Here is a 14,954-nt window from a genome sequence, read left to right on the forward strand (position 1 = left end):
TTGTAGAAGTGAGAGGGTGAAAAAATTATGATTCTTGAATAAGAGGTCAGCACTATCACAGATGGAACACAGAATATGGACATTAATATTGTCCCTAAAAAACTATGAATAAATGCCCGGCACCTAAATAATAAAAAAAGTCTCGGCAGAGAAAGCTAATAGTATATATTTTGTGGAAATGAAGGCATATGTATTTTTCAACCATTTTTTTTCATCTTAAAAATTAGGCATAAGTAATGGCTTTGATATCTGGTCAAACAGATGGGAACGGAATCTTATAAAACCTCGACCAGAAAAAAGTCTTAAAAGGTATTAGAAATACAATAATGTTGAAGTAAAGACCCCTGCCAATTAATATCAACACTTATATTTAGTTTGAGGAATTATTTGCCTTCTGTAAGTTTAAGAAACATTGCCATGTGCCTTGTAATTCCGTTACCAAAAACTCACATATCTTTGATATATTTTCTAATTTCTCAATCACACCCTGATCTGTTTCACCTGTCTTGTGCTTGTCTCCACCCCACACCAGGTGTCTACCATTTGTCCCCATTATCTCATGTGTATTTATACCTGTGTTTTCTATTTGTCTGTTGGCAGTTTGTCTTGTCCCGTCAAGTCCTACCAGCGTGTTCCCTGTGCTCTAGTTTTACTTAAGTCTAACCAGTTCTGACCATTCTGCCTGTCCTGATCCTGCCCGCCACCCTGTACCTGCCTGACTCTGATTTGGATTACGACCCTTGGCCTGCCTTGACTTACCTTTTGCCTGCCCCTTGAACTATAATAAACTCTGACTCGTACTGTCTGCCTCTTGGGTCTTAGCCTGAGGCCTGATATTCTCTCCCTCATGAGGGAGGAAAATGAAAATTCACAGAAGTATCAGGTAAAGGTAGACCTACCAATTAATTAGTTAGTGTATTTACTGAAAGATTTTTGTTTTTGAATTATTAAGTGATTAAAACTTGTAATTCTGTCACCAAAAGGAATTACTGCAATTGAGTCACAAAGTTGGGTCACCTTCTACTGCCCTCCCTTCCACTGGCGTGTTATATTCAGATCATAACTGTTTCTTTCTGTCACATGGTGGTCAAAGCGAAAGTATGAAAACAATCTGGACAACCTCTCTCTCTCTCACTCTGCGCCCCTCTCTCACTCTGCGCCTGCGCCTCTACCTCTCTGCCCCTCTGCCTCTCTCTCTCTGCCCCTCTGCCTCTCTCTCGACTGCCTCTCTCGACTCTGCCTCTTCCTCTCGGCCCCTCTCTCTCGCTCTCTCTGCCACCCTCTCTCTCTGCCTCCCTCTCTCCCTCTGCCTCCCTCCCCTCCCTCCCTCCCCCTCTGCCCCCCTCCCCCCCTCTGCCTCTCTCTCTCTGCCTGCCTCTTTCTCCCTGTCTCCATCTCTGCCTCCCTCCCTCTCTCTCTCTGCCTCCCTCCCTCTCTCTCTCCCTCTCTCTGCCTCCCTCTCTCTGCCTCCCTAACTCCCTCTCTCCCTCTCTCTGCCTCCTATCGCTCTGCCTCTCTCTCACTCCAGTTAATGTTACCTCTCCTGGCTCTTATTGACAGCTACCCATGAGCCCCCTCTCTTTCCATTTACTGTAACCAGCGTCCAAACCCACTGAGCACCGACCGACACAGGACATACATGGAGGTTGAAAAGTAGTTGAAATTTGGTCAGTCCGCCCATGCCAAGATTTTAACATTCATTGATGTTGTTTTTTAGACTGGTTCGGACCATTCTAGATTTCAACGTCTACAGACATTGATTTTTGGTGCAGTGAATACCGGCCTTGATTTGGCCCAACCATAGACTTCCAAGATTGGTGACCGGACGAAATCTGAATCAATCATAGACGTCTGTGTTTCACAAGTTTGGACAGCATAGTACAGTACAGTGAAACAGTAGAGTACATTTTAGTACAGTAGAACACACTAGAGAGTACAGTATAATGTATTGCATTTTACTGTACTATACTGAACTCTACTGTGCTGTACTGTGATGTCCAAACTTGTGAAACATAGACGTCTATGATTGGTTCAGATTTGATCCAGTCCGGACCAACCAAATTTGGTCTTGTTTGGGGGGCGGAGCTCATTAGGATAATAGCCAGCGTGTAGAATAATACCCAAATATGCAAAATAAGGATATCGCATATTTCTAACTTTGTTTACCTATTCAGGATACATCACCATGAAGATAATTATATTTCTCTCCATAATTATGAATTTCTGTGTAGTGACTGATCAAGGACCCATGATGTAATTCTGTTACTGTAAGTCTGTTACCAGGTGTAAATCCACTGCACTTACTGTAGTTCAATAACCAAAATAGATTACATTTTCACTTAAGGTATCATGCCATAGCTGACATCCCATTCATTCTGTAGACATCTTTGATTGGATATTTAAGAGTTTTTGGAAAATGTGGTTGCGTAAAAACAGAGGGAGATTTTACTGTAAATCTGTTACCAAACTTCTGTTACCAAAATCTGCACAGTTCTTCCAGTAAATGTGTTTTTGTGAAATGTTCTGTATAAATTGTTCAAAGTAGTCCTTGTGAATAGAGTTGTACGGTTTGTTAAACTTTGAAATCAATGGTTTTTGTTTGGCATACATTTTAAAGTGAAAAATCTGAGTCTAGAGTAATTCCATTATCGTGGAATTGCCCCTAACCTAAATTAGTTGAATGCACTGACTATGTCGCTCTGCATACATCACTAAATGTAGGCTACCACCCTCCAATGAACATCCCAAATAAGTGAGTCTAGAGATTCATTGGTGAAATGGTTGGATAGTCCAACAGTAGCCAATGTGATTTGATATGTAGCTGCACGGAGAAAATGAATTAGAGCATAAACTAGACCACTCACTGATTTACCCTAAAAAAAGCAACTTTTCAACCAAAGCAATTGTAAGACCTGTGGTCCTTTCCTGTTGCTCATATAAAACGCCAATGTACGCCCCAACAACATATTTTATGTATAACACAGCTCATACATGCCACTCAGATGGTTATGATACGGTAATAATCACGTGATACATAGAACTATGTATTGAAGAGAAAATAAATATCACACTATGCAATATTTTCATATACATTCATGCCATAAAATCTGCATGTAATACAAACTATATGTATCTCCCCTTTACTGTGTAGGGTGACGTGCCACTAAACAAACATGAAAAGGAACATTTCCACTGCCTGTCACGCGCCTTTCTGATGTATCATGGTGCCATGACATTGTTGGTAGCTAGCTAGCTAGGGGTTTCTGGATGATACAACGAACGTTACAGCTGACACCATCCTACATTTAACATTCAAAATGCAGCCAGCTAGTTACAACCACAAATAAGTACGGTGGATAAAGGATACATGTCTTGTAGTGTAATATAGCTACTAGAATGTAGCTAATAAGCTAGTAGCTAGTTAGCCAACTACGACTGACAGGGGCTCGAGTGCTCCTTTTTAAAATGTCAGTTAACGTTAGTTGGCTGAGGGTGGCCTGATTCGATTTTGATGCAACTACACCATTTGGCATGATGAATTTCACAAATTGATTTGTTGTTGTACACATAACTGAACAGTCAGGATCCACTACAAATGCACCATACGCTGAATATGTGCAACATAATGGTGAAAATGATCACCTACCGTCCAGCATGCATGACGAGATGAGCACCTGGGTTCAGATAAAAACATGTACATAGATACTATGGTGGCCTTGGTGGGTAAAATATGAACTTTACCATCAAACGTTGTGCACCAGCGACATCACATACCTTTTCGATGCCGCTATTCCACCCTGGACAAAATGAATCATCCTTTTCTTGAGTAGAAACGTTGAGTTTTTACAAAAATATATTTGACATTCTCCCCATGATGTTTTTTTTCTGTCCCATTCCTGTGTCAATGACGTTTACTTCCGGTTTCTTGATCTCCCACCCCATCGCAGACGTAAGGAGCGTGAAATGGGGGCAAGGAGCCTGGACAGAATATATTTTTATTTTAATAACGTGCAATAAAACATAACTTAGAAGTAGCCAAAATTTGCCTCCTTGAAATTGGATTGGCAATAATAAGACTGAAACATTTGACATTTTAAGTGAAGATCGTATGACAAGATTTCTATCAGCAATCAGCTATTTTGCCATATATAATACTATTATATAAAATTATTAAACGATTATCCTTTATCCTTGTCCTCATCCATAATAAGACGCGTTTGCTGAACATACAAGTACAAATTAAACACCACCTGGGGGACTAATGAAGTATATTTTTCCATGGACTACTTGTGGGTGGCGTTTTGACTCTACAAAAAAAACTAATGCGCATTAGGTTTTGGCACTGTTGTTATCCATGAATGTTCTTGTCCCTCCTGGATCATCATCATGTCTAACACTGGATTGTGGTTAGAAAATAAAGTTTATTTTATTTGAAGAGTGAGAAGAAAATCTGAAACCCATTCAAAGTGGATCAGTAGCTAGCTTTCCATCCAATTGGCGACAGATTTTCATGCGAATATTCTAAAATCCGAATAAAGAAAATATATTTTCCCTACCAGTAACCACGTTTCCATACAGTTTTTATGCGAGTAAAGTCATATAATATATATATATTTAATAATCACACCGCTGTGATGGAAACAGGAAGTTTCGGTGTAATTATATAAATAAATATTTTGTTCGACATGGTGGGATCTTTTGTGTCGGTCAAATGTATTATGCGGGAAATGATGATGGAAACGCCTTTATGCGCAAAAATTGATATAATAACCATCGTATCGAAGTAAATTTGGAGTCACGCGATGATATGGTGTGTCGTCCTCCCACTACAACTCGGGAAACCATATAGTTATTAGGCTAGCCTACGGATTAAATAAATGATGAACTTCACAGGGTGGTGAAAGTGCATGGTGATGAGCTTGATGCAGCTTTCCAATATAGAGCGTCTTAAACTGGTGACATGATGATCGATTCTTGACTGCCGTTTGACGAATAAAAATATTCTCGCTCTTATCCACAATAATCTCATTATGTGGACTAGACAACGCGCAAAGCCTACCCGCATTGTATCTGCAAGCTGTTGGTTAGAGCGCAGGAGACAAAACCAGAGTAGGCACATTTGCTATTTAATGCAACAGTTTTTGAGAGTTGAAAATGAGATGGAAACACATTGAATTTTAGATTTTTATTCGGTAGGCTACATGAGAATTTACACGAAAAAAGTAGACAACATTTTGTGTGCACTGTCATCACGCACTGCATTTCATCTGCAATAAATCAATTTGGTGGAAACATACTAATGGAGGGAAAATGCGCATATTTTCTCTAGAATATTCGCATGAAAATATGTGCCAATTGGATGGAAACCAAGCTACTACCAGGTTTACATCCAACCTTTTAATACGCATTAAGTAGCCTACATGTTGGATAAAACATGTCATGACAGGCCTGATGGGAACAGAACATGTTAACATAGGTTAACATTCGAAATGTCGACAAAACGCTATACAAGGTGGGATCGTTTTGTGTCGGGTAAAATTAATTATTGCAGAAATGTAGGTGGAAACGCTTTTGTGCGCAAGTATTGATATAATATCGATCATATCAAAGTAAACTTGGAGATAGGTGATGACATGCTGCGCGTGTTGTGTGTTCCTCCCACTATGAGTCGTCAAAAGCATGCAGTTTATTTGGCTACGGATGGAATAAATTATGATGAGCTGATGCTCCTTTCCAATATATGTCGAGAGTCTTATTCTGGTGACATGATCATCAATGCTTGGCTGCCGTTTGACAAATACAAATAATCTCGCAATTTTTTCCATAATAATCTCATCATGTAGGCTATACCCACACTGTATCTGCAAACTGTTGGCTAGAGCGCACGTGCCAATACCAGAGTGGGGTCATAAATATTGCAAAACATTTTTGTAAGAGAACCACTAGTAGAGTTGAAAACGCGATGGAAACCCATTTGACTTGTATTTTTTATGTTTATGTGCCCTATGTCATTATAGAGGATCTCATGTTAAATACTGTTGAAGTAATATGGATAAAGGTTCATCTGCCTCACCTAAAGCCCATTCTAGTGGGAAGCTGCTATCAACCATCAAGTACTAACAGTCAATATCTGTACAACATAAACTCAGCAAAAAAAGAAACGTCCCTTTTTCAGGACCCTGTCTTTCAAAGATAATTCATAAAAATCCAAATAGCTTCACAGATCTTCATTGTAAAGGGTCTAAACACTGTTTCCCATGCTTGTTCAATGAACCATAAACAATTAATGAACATGCACCTGTGGAACGGTTGTTAAGTCACTAACAGTTTACAGACGGTAGGCAATTAAGGTCACAGTTATGAAAACTTAGGACACTAAAGAGGCCTTTCTACTGACTCTGAAAAACACCAAAAGAAAGATGCCCAGGATCCCTGCTCATCTGCGTGAACGTGCCTTAGGCATGCTGCAAGGAGGCATGAGGACTGCAGATGTGGGCCAGGGCAATACATTGCAATGTCCGTGCTGTGAGACGCCTAAGACACTGCTACAGGGAGACAGGACGGACAGGTGATCGTCCTCGCAGTGGCAGACCACGTGTAACAACACCTGCACAGGATCGGTACATCCGAACAGCACACCTGCGGGGCAGGTACAGGATGGCAACAACAACTGCCCGAGTTACACCAGGAACGCACAATCCCTCCATCAGTGCTCAGACTGTCCGCAATAGGCTGAGAGAGGCTGGACTGGGGGCTTGTAGGCCTGTTGTAAAGCAGGTCCTCACCAGACATCACCGGCAACAACGTCGCTTATGGGCACAAACCCACCGTCGCTGGACCAGACAGGACTGGCACAAAGTGCTCTTCACTGATGAGTCGCAGTTTTGTCTCGCCATGGGTGATGGTCGGATTCACGTTTATCGTCGAAGGAATGAGCGTTACACTGAGGCCTGTACTTTGGAGCGGGATCGATTTGGAGGTGGAGGGTCTGGGGCGGTGTGTCACAGCATCATCGGACTGAGCTTGTTGTCATTGCAGGCAATCTTAACGCTGTGCGTTACAGGGAAGACATCCTCCCTCATGTGGTACCCTTACTGCAGGCTCATCCTGACATGACCCTCCAGCATGACAATAACAACAGCCATACTGCTCGTTCTGCAAGGCAGGAATGTCAGTGTTCCGTCATGACCAGCGAAGAGCCTGGATCTCAATCCCATTGAGCACGTCTGGGACCTGTTGGATCGGAGGGTGAGGGCTAGGGCCATTCCCCCCCAGAAATGTCCGGGAACTTGCAGGTGCCTTGGTGGAAGAGTGGCTTAACATCTCACAGCAAGAATTGGCAAATCTGGTGCAGTCCATGAGGAGGAGATGCACTGCAGTACTTAATGCAGCTGGTGGCCACACCAGATACTGACTGTTACTTTTGATTTTGATCCCCCCTTTGTTCAGGGACACATTATTCAGTTTCTGTTAGTCACATGTATGTGGAACTTGTTCAGTTTGTCACAATTGTTGAATCTAGTTATGTTCATACAAATATTTGCGGAAAATAAACGCAGTTGACAGTGAGCGGACGTTTCTTTTTTTGCTGAGTTTATGTGAAATGCTTGATAATGTATGTGATATCAACAGAGAGGTATATTTTCTGGGTGATTTAAAAATTGACTGGCTTTGATCAATTTGCCCACTCAAGAAAAAGCTTCAAACTGTAAGCAGTGCCTGCAACCTGGTCAGCCTACCTACCAGGGTAGTTACAAACAGCACAGGAATGAAATCATCAACATGTATTGATCACATATTTACTAATGTTGCAGAAATTAGCTTGAAAGCAGTATCCAGATCCATCGGATGTAGTGATCACAATATATTAGCCATATAACCAAAGTTCTAAAAGCTGGGCCTAATATAGTGTGTAAGAGGTCATTCAATACGTTTTCTAGTGATTCCTATGTTGATGTGAAGAATATTTGTTGGTCCGTGGTGTGTAATTAGGAGCAAACGCTGCACTTGACACATTTATGAAATTGCTTATTCCAGTTACTAAGCATGCACCCATTAAGAAAATGACTGTAAAAATGATTAAATCCCTGCGGATAGATGAGGAATTGAAAAATTGTATGGTTGAGAGGGATGAGGCAAAAGCAATGGCAAATAAGTCTGGCTGCACAACCGATTGGCAAACATATTGCAAATTGAGAAATCATTTGACTAAACTGAATAAAAAGAAGAAACTACACTATGAAACAAAGATAAATGACATAGAGAATGATAGTAAAAAGCTTTGGAGCACCTTTAATGAAATTCTAGGAAAAAAGGCAAACTCAGCTCCATCTCTCCTCTCCTTGTTTTCAGCGGTGGTCGACGTCACCGGTCTTTTATCGCCGCTCCACTGTTCATTGTTCCATTTGTTTTGTCTTGTTTCCCCGCACACCTGGTTTACATTCCCTAATCACAGTACATATATATTCTCTCTGTTCCCCCATGTCTTTGTGTGGAATTGTTTTTGTTACATGTTTCGTGTTACGCGCAAGGCTGATTTTCCCCGGGTACCGTGTTGTACCCGAGTGTGTTTAATTGTTTAACTTATGCATTATTGTGACTGTTGTCGCGCTTTGCACTCAAGGTTTTTTGACGCAGTTGCGTCCGTCTGTTGTTACTTCTGCCAATTAAAGTGTGCGCCTGATCACAACTCTCCGCTCTCGTGCACCTGCCTTCTTACCAGTAGCGCCCAACCTGACACCATCATTCATTGAATCAGATTGATTATTCATTCATCACACAACCAACTGATATTGCCAACTACTTATTGTTTTTTTCATTGGCAAGATTAGCAAACTTAGGCATGACATGCCATGCAACAAACGCTAACACTACACATGCAAGTATATCTGACCGAATTATGAAAGACAAGCATTGTAATTTTGATTTCCATAAACTGATTGTGGAAGAGGTGAAAAAAAGTATTGTTGTCTATCAACAATGACAAGCCACCGGGGTCTGACAACTTGGAGGGAAAATTACTGAGGATAATAGCGGACGATATTGTCACTCCTATTTGCCATATTTTCACTTTAAGCCTACTAGAAAGTGTGTGCCCCCAGGCTTGGAGGGAAGCAAATGTAATTCGCTACCTAAGACTAGTAAAGCCCCCTTTACTGGCTCAAATAGCTGATCAATGAGCCTGTTACCAACCCCTAGTTAATCTTTTGGATAAAATGGTGTTTGACCAGAGACAATGTTATTTTACAGTAAACAAATTGACAACAAACATTCAGGGAAGGACATTCAACAAGCACAGCGCTTACACAAATGACTGATGATTGGCTGAGAGAAAATGTTGATAAAAAGATTGTGGGGGCTGTTTTGTTAGACTTCAGTGCGGCTTTTGACATTATCAATCATAGTCTTCTGCTGGAAAAAAGTATGTGTTATGGCTTTACACCCCCTGCTATATTGTGGATAAAGAGTTACCTGTCTAACAGAACACAGAGGGTGTTCTTTATTGGGACTTAGGCAAATTGCAATTGGCTCAGAACAGGGCAGCATGGCTGGCCCTTGGATGTACACAGAGAGCTAATATTAATAATATGCATGTCAATCTCTCCTGGCTCAAAGTGGAGGAGAGATTGACTTCATCACTACTTGTATTTATGAGAGGTATTGACATGTTGAATGCACTGAGCTGTCTGTTTGAACTACTGCCATAAAGCTCGGACACCCATGCATACCCCACAAGACAGTCTCTTCACAGTCTCCAAATCCAGAACCAACTATGGGAGGCACACAGTACTAGAGCCATGAGAACATGGAACTCTATTCCACATCAAGTAACTGATGCAAGCAGTAAAATTTTATTTAAAAAACAGATAAAAATACACCTTATGGAACAGCGGGCACTTTGAAGCAACACAAACATAGCCACAGACACATGCATACACACACGATAATATATGCACTACACACACGTACACATGGATTTTGTACTGTAGATATGTGGTAGTTGTGGAGTCGGGGCCTGAGGGCACACAGTGTGTTGTGAAATCTGTGAATGTATTGTAATGTTTTTAAAATTGTAGAGAAAAAACTGCCTTAATTTTGCACAGACTTTTATCCAAAATTCCATTTGATGGAAACATGTCTGTTGGGAAAATGTGCATTTTGTTTTTATGCGGATTGTTGAATATTCAGCATGAAAATCCAATTGAATGGAAACCCAGTTAGTGGTGTGTTTCTGTGACAAAGGGAAAATGTAGCTTCCATCAACCTCACTCAAGCTGCGAGCAATGCAATATCAAAGGACACCGCCGTTCGCGGGCAGAGTAGAGAAACCATTCACTTCAGAATAGGGTGTGATATCAATAAAGTCACCTTTCTTTATGTGTTATTGAATTCATAAAACAATTTACTGCCATTGTAGTAAGGCTGACAATACGAGAAGTCTTCAGACTTACCTTTTTTATATTATTTTCCTTGAAAAAACAGCTAGTGGGTTTTGAGTGCTTCTCCCCTATTTGGAAAGTTGGTCTGCCTGCTCTTCAGTCCGAGAGAGATATTCTGAGAGAAGTGAATGTGTGGCTGTGACGGTCCTGTCAATGCCTGCCATCACTGTTTGATAACTTTTATTGCAGATAAAAACCAAGTCAACCTGAAGTGTGGGTGTCCGTGTGCCTTTCTTCTGGGTGGCTATATGAATTTGGTTACATTTCCACCAAACGGACCTGTTGTGGATAAAAAATACATTGCATTCGGAAAGTATTCAGACCCCTTGACTTTTTCCACATTTTGTTACATTACAGCCTTAACTAAAATTGATCAAATGTTTTGTTTTCCTCATAAATCAACACACAATATCACATAATGACAAAGCAAAAGCAGGATTGTAGAAATTTTTGCAAATGTATTACAAATAAAAACTGAAATATCACATTTATATAACTATTCAGACCCTTTACTCAGTACTTTGTTGAAGCACCTTTGGCAGCGAGTAGAGCCTCCAGTCTTCTTAGGTATGAGGCTACAAGCTTGGCACACTTGTATTTGGGGAGTTCTTCTCTGCAGATCCTCTCAAGCTCTGTCAGGTTGGATTGGCAGCGTCACTGCACAGCTATTTTCAAGTCTCTACAGAGAAGTTTGATCAAGTTCATGTCCGGGCTCTGGCTGGGCCACTCAAGGACATTCATAGACTTGTCCCGAAGCCACTCCTGCGTTGTCTTGGCTGTGTTCTTAGGGTCATTGTTCTGTTGGAAGGTGAACCTTCGCCCCAGTCTGAGGTCCTGAGCGCTCTGGAACAGGTTTTCAGCAAGGATTTCTATGTACTTTGCTCCATTCATCTTTCCCTCGATCCTGACTGGTCTCCCATTCCCTGCCTCTGAAAAACAGCTCCCGCCACCATGGTTCACCGTAAGGATGGTATTGGCAGGTGATGAGAGGTCCCTGGTTTCCTCCAGATGTGATGCTTGGCATTCAGTCCAAATAGTTAAATCTTGGTTTCATCAGACCAGAGAATCTTGTTTCTCATGGTCTGAGAGTCCTTTAGATGCCTTTTGGAAAGCTCCAAGAGGGCTGTCATGTGCCTTTTACTGAGGACTGGCTTCCGTCTGGCCACTCTACCATAAAGGCCTGATTGGTGGAGTAGTGCAGAGATGGTTGTCCTTCTGGAAGTTTCTCCCATCTCCACAGAGGAACTATGGAGCTCTGTCAGAGTGACCATCGGGTTCTTGGTCACCTCCCTGACCAAGGCCTTTCTCCCCCATTTGCTCAGTTTGGTGGAGTCCTGGTGGTTCCAAACTTTTTCCATTTAAGAATGATGGAGGCCACTGTGTTCTTGGGGACGTTCAATGCTGCAGACATTTTTTGGTACCCTTCCCCAGATCTGTGCATTGACACAATCCTGTCTCGGAGCTCTACGGACAATTCCTTCGACCTCATGGCTTGGTTTTTGCTCTGACATGCACTGTCAACTGTGGGACCTTACAGTGCCTTGCAAAAGTATAGAATGTGGGACCTTACCAGTGCCTTGCAAGAATAGTTATGCATGCTCAAGATTTCAGTTTTCTTGTTTTATTTCTTGTCTGTTTCACAATGAAAAATATTTTGCATCTTCAAAGTGGTAGGCATGTTGTGTAAATCATATGATACAACCCCCCCAAAAATCTATTTGAATTCCAGGTTGTAAGGCAACAAAATAGGAAAAATGCCAAGGGGGGTGAATACTTTCGCAAGCCACTGTATACAGACAGGTGTGTACCATTCCAAATCATGTCCAGTCAATTGAATTTACAACAGGTGGACTTCATTCAAGATGTAGAAACATCTGAAGGATGATCAATGGAAAAAGGCTTAATTTCGAGTCTCATATCAAAGGGATTACTTAAATAAGGTATTTCAGTTTTTTTTTTAAATATAAATTATCACAAAAAAATCTAAAAACCTGGTTTTTGCTTTGTATTGTGTGTAAATGGATGAGGAAAATGTTTTATTTTATCCATTTTAGAATTAGGCTGTAAGGTAACAAAATGTGGAAAAGGGGAAGGGGTCTAAATACTTTCCGAATTCACTGTATCTGGGTCCTGCTGTTGAACGGCAACCCCTGCAGCCTTCAGTGAATGCCTATCCACATCCATGGACTCTTTAGGAGCACCATTCGAACCCTCAAGCCTTACAGCCGCTGCATATGAAATGCTCTGGACAGCCCTGACATTGGCCACCTCATTGTCTTTCACCCTTGTTGGGCATTCCAAAGATGTGGCTTTATGGTTCCCACCACAATTGCAACATGTCACATTTTTATCGCTTTTAAAACACATGATATGATCTTTTCCACAACTTGAACATCTCGGATTCTCCCTTCTGCAAGTACTTGAAACATGTCCAAAAGCTTTACAATGATCACACTGCATTGGATAAGAAGGGAAATTCAAATAAAGGAAGGGACATTCTCATCAATGTATGCTACTTTCCCCCGCCTTTATATTCACGCTCCACATTTGCGTCCGCTTCCCGGCTTTTTTACAAGTGATATGCACTGTTGAGCGCTACATCCCGAGTAGTTCATGCTGATGGTACGGAGATTGTGTCAGTCGGCGGTTAAATGGCGTCCCTTGACAAGACAAGAACAAGATGTATGTCAGGAGAAGTGCAGCATTATCATAAGGAGAGTTATACTTGGAATACGGAGGAGGAATGGAGGGAAAAAGAGAGGCAGAGGAGGTCTAAGAGAGAGAGGGAGGAAGAGGGTGAGCTTGAGTCAGTTATAAATGGTGGGAAAAAAGGAGATGGTTTGTTAAAGAAGAATGGTAGAAAGTGTAAGCAGAGAGAGTTGAAGACAGGAGGAGAAATGGAAGTGAATGAGGGCGAAGTATCGGAGGTGGTAGGTGTGGTGAAGTTCTCGGCGCCCGAGGCTTGCACCGACAGTCAGGATAAAGATGAGTCTGTGACAGTAGGAGTGAAGTTTTTAGAAAAAGTGGACCCTTGCCTTTTGGCTGATCCATTTGAGGTTTCAGGGTGGGTGAAAATAGAGTTGGGTGCTGTGGAATTGGTGAGGGGAACCAGAAGTGGTCTTGTTATAATTGTATGTATTTCTGCTGGTCAGAGGGAGCACGCTCTTCGTTTTAAAGGAATGGGGGCAAAAGATTGTTTTGCTCTCAAGAAAAGGGCGCCATTGAAAGGAGTGATTACTTGGGTAGCGGTAAATGTGAAAGCTGACAAACTGAAGGGGAAGATTCCTGCTGTTTGTGATGCTCATTGTTTGGTGCGACGCAGACAGGTTGGTGTGAGTGGAGGAACAGAAGAGTCCTTGTTTATTCTTTTGAGTTTTGATGTTGTCTTTGCCCAACAAAGTGATGTTAGGATATATAAGTTTTCCTGTATGAGCTTTTATGCCGACTACATTACGTTGTTACAGGTACCAAGCTTATGGGCATGTGGCAGCAGTGTGTAGGAGGGAGGTTCCTAAGTGTGAGAAGTCTGCAGAAGGTGAAGGGGTTAAACAAAGGCCTCATACCTTCTAAAGGGTTAATAAATTGTGTTATGATAAACCTTAAGGTCTCCTCTTAGGAGACCTCTGTCTGTGTGTGTGTTAACGCCTGTTTTGAGTGTTGTGCCCTTCAGACACTATCAGAAGGCTGAAACCGTCTACGCTCATACTCCTCCTGTCTGGGCCCCACCGTGGCTGTCTGAGGTTCTGAAAATATGACTGGTTTTCTGAGAACACAAGGCTGCCGCAGGCCTGATGAAAACAGTTCACCTTGTTATGACCCTATACTTGTGATGAAAGGTCAAGTTTCGGTCAAACCCACTTCTGAGATTTTAATTGCTGATAAGATGCTGCTGTCAGGGGAGGGTAGATTTATTATAATGTTGTTGCCAGGGAAAGTCACGCAAGGGGAACTGGGGAGGCTATATAAGTTACAGGATGTCTTACACTTTGCAGAACCTTGGGAGAGCTATCATATACTGTACTCTGTACCAACTTCTGCCTACACTTGTATTACTAAACGAGAATTGTAATACTTAAACAAAGAGTCTGTGTTTCCTTTCTACTACCAATATATATAAGTTTGATAATTATATAGAATTGATCATCTGTTGACGAAATTGACCAACAAAAGGCATGAGACAAAGGAATGTGTAGCATTGGGGAAAGTAGGGGTATGTGTTAATTGTAGGGATGACCATGGGGCTGGGGATCAGAAATGTCCCGTGCAAGAGAGGCAGGTTGAGGTTTCCAGGGTTAGAGTAGTGCAGAAGTTGTCATATGCTGAGGCAGTGAAGAAAGTAGAGGAAATGGATCAAGGGGGAGGGATCCTGAGAGAAGTGGTGTGAGCAGTAGATCTGTACCAGTACAGAGGGATAAACCAACAAGTGATATATGTTTCAGTAAGATTGGATTTTTGGCTTTTATAGTAATGGTTATCAACTGTACAGCAAGGATATAACGTAAGTCGCAGAAAATC

General features: G+C 41.7%; 1 protein-coding gene across 4 annotated transcripts in view; it reads right to left on the reverse strand.

Moving 5' to 3' along the window:
• Positions 1-3,905, reverse strand: part of LOC111952872 (H(+)/Cl(-) exchange transporter 3) — a 64,025-nt gene extending 60,120 nt beyond the window's left edge. For all 4 annotated transcript variants that reach the window (XM_023971885.1, XM_023971868.2, XM_023971852.1 and 1 more), the window contains exon 1: positions 3,775-3,905. The gene's annotated coding sequence lies outside the window, so the exon portion shown is untranslated. The remainder of the gene's footprint in view (positions 1-3,774) is intronic.
• Positions 3,906-14,954: the final 11,049 nt, after the last annotated feature.

This window comes from Salvelinus sp. IW2-2015, linkage group LG3 (assembly GCF_002910315.2).
Source record: "Salvelinus sp. IW2-2015 linkage group LG3, ASM291031v2, whole genome shotgun sequence".
Classification (NCBI taxonomy): domain Eukaryota; kingdom Metazoa; phylum Chordata; class Actinopteri; order Salmoniformes; family Salmonidae; genus Salvelinus; species Salvelinus sp. IW2-2015.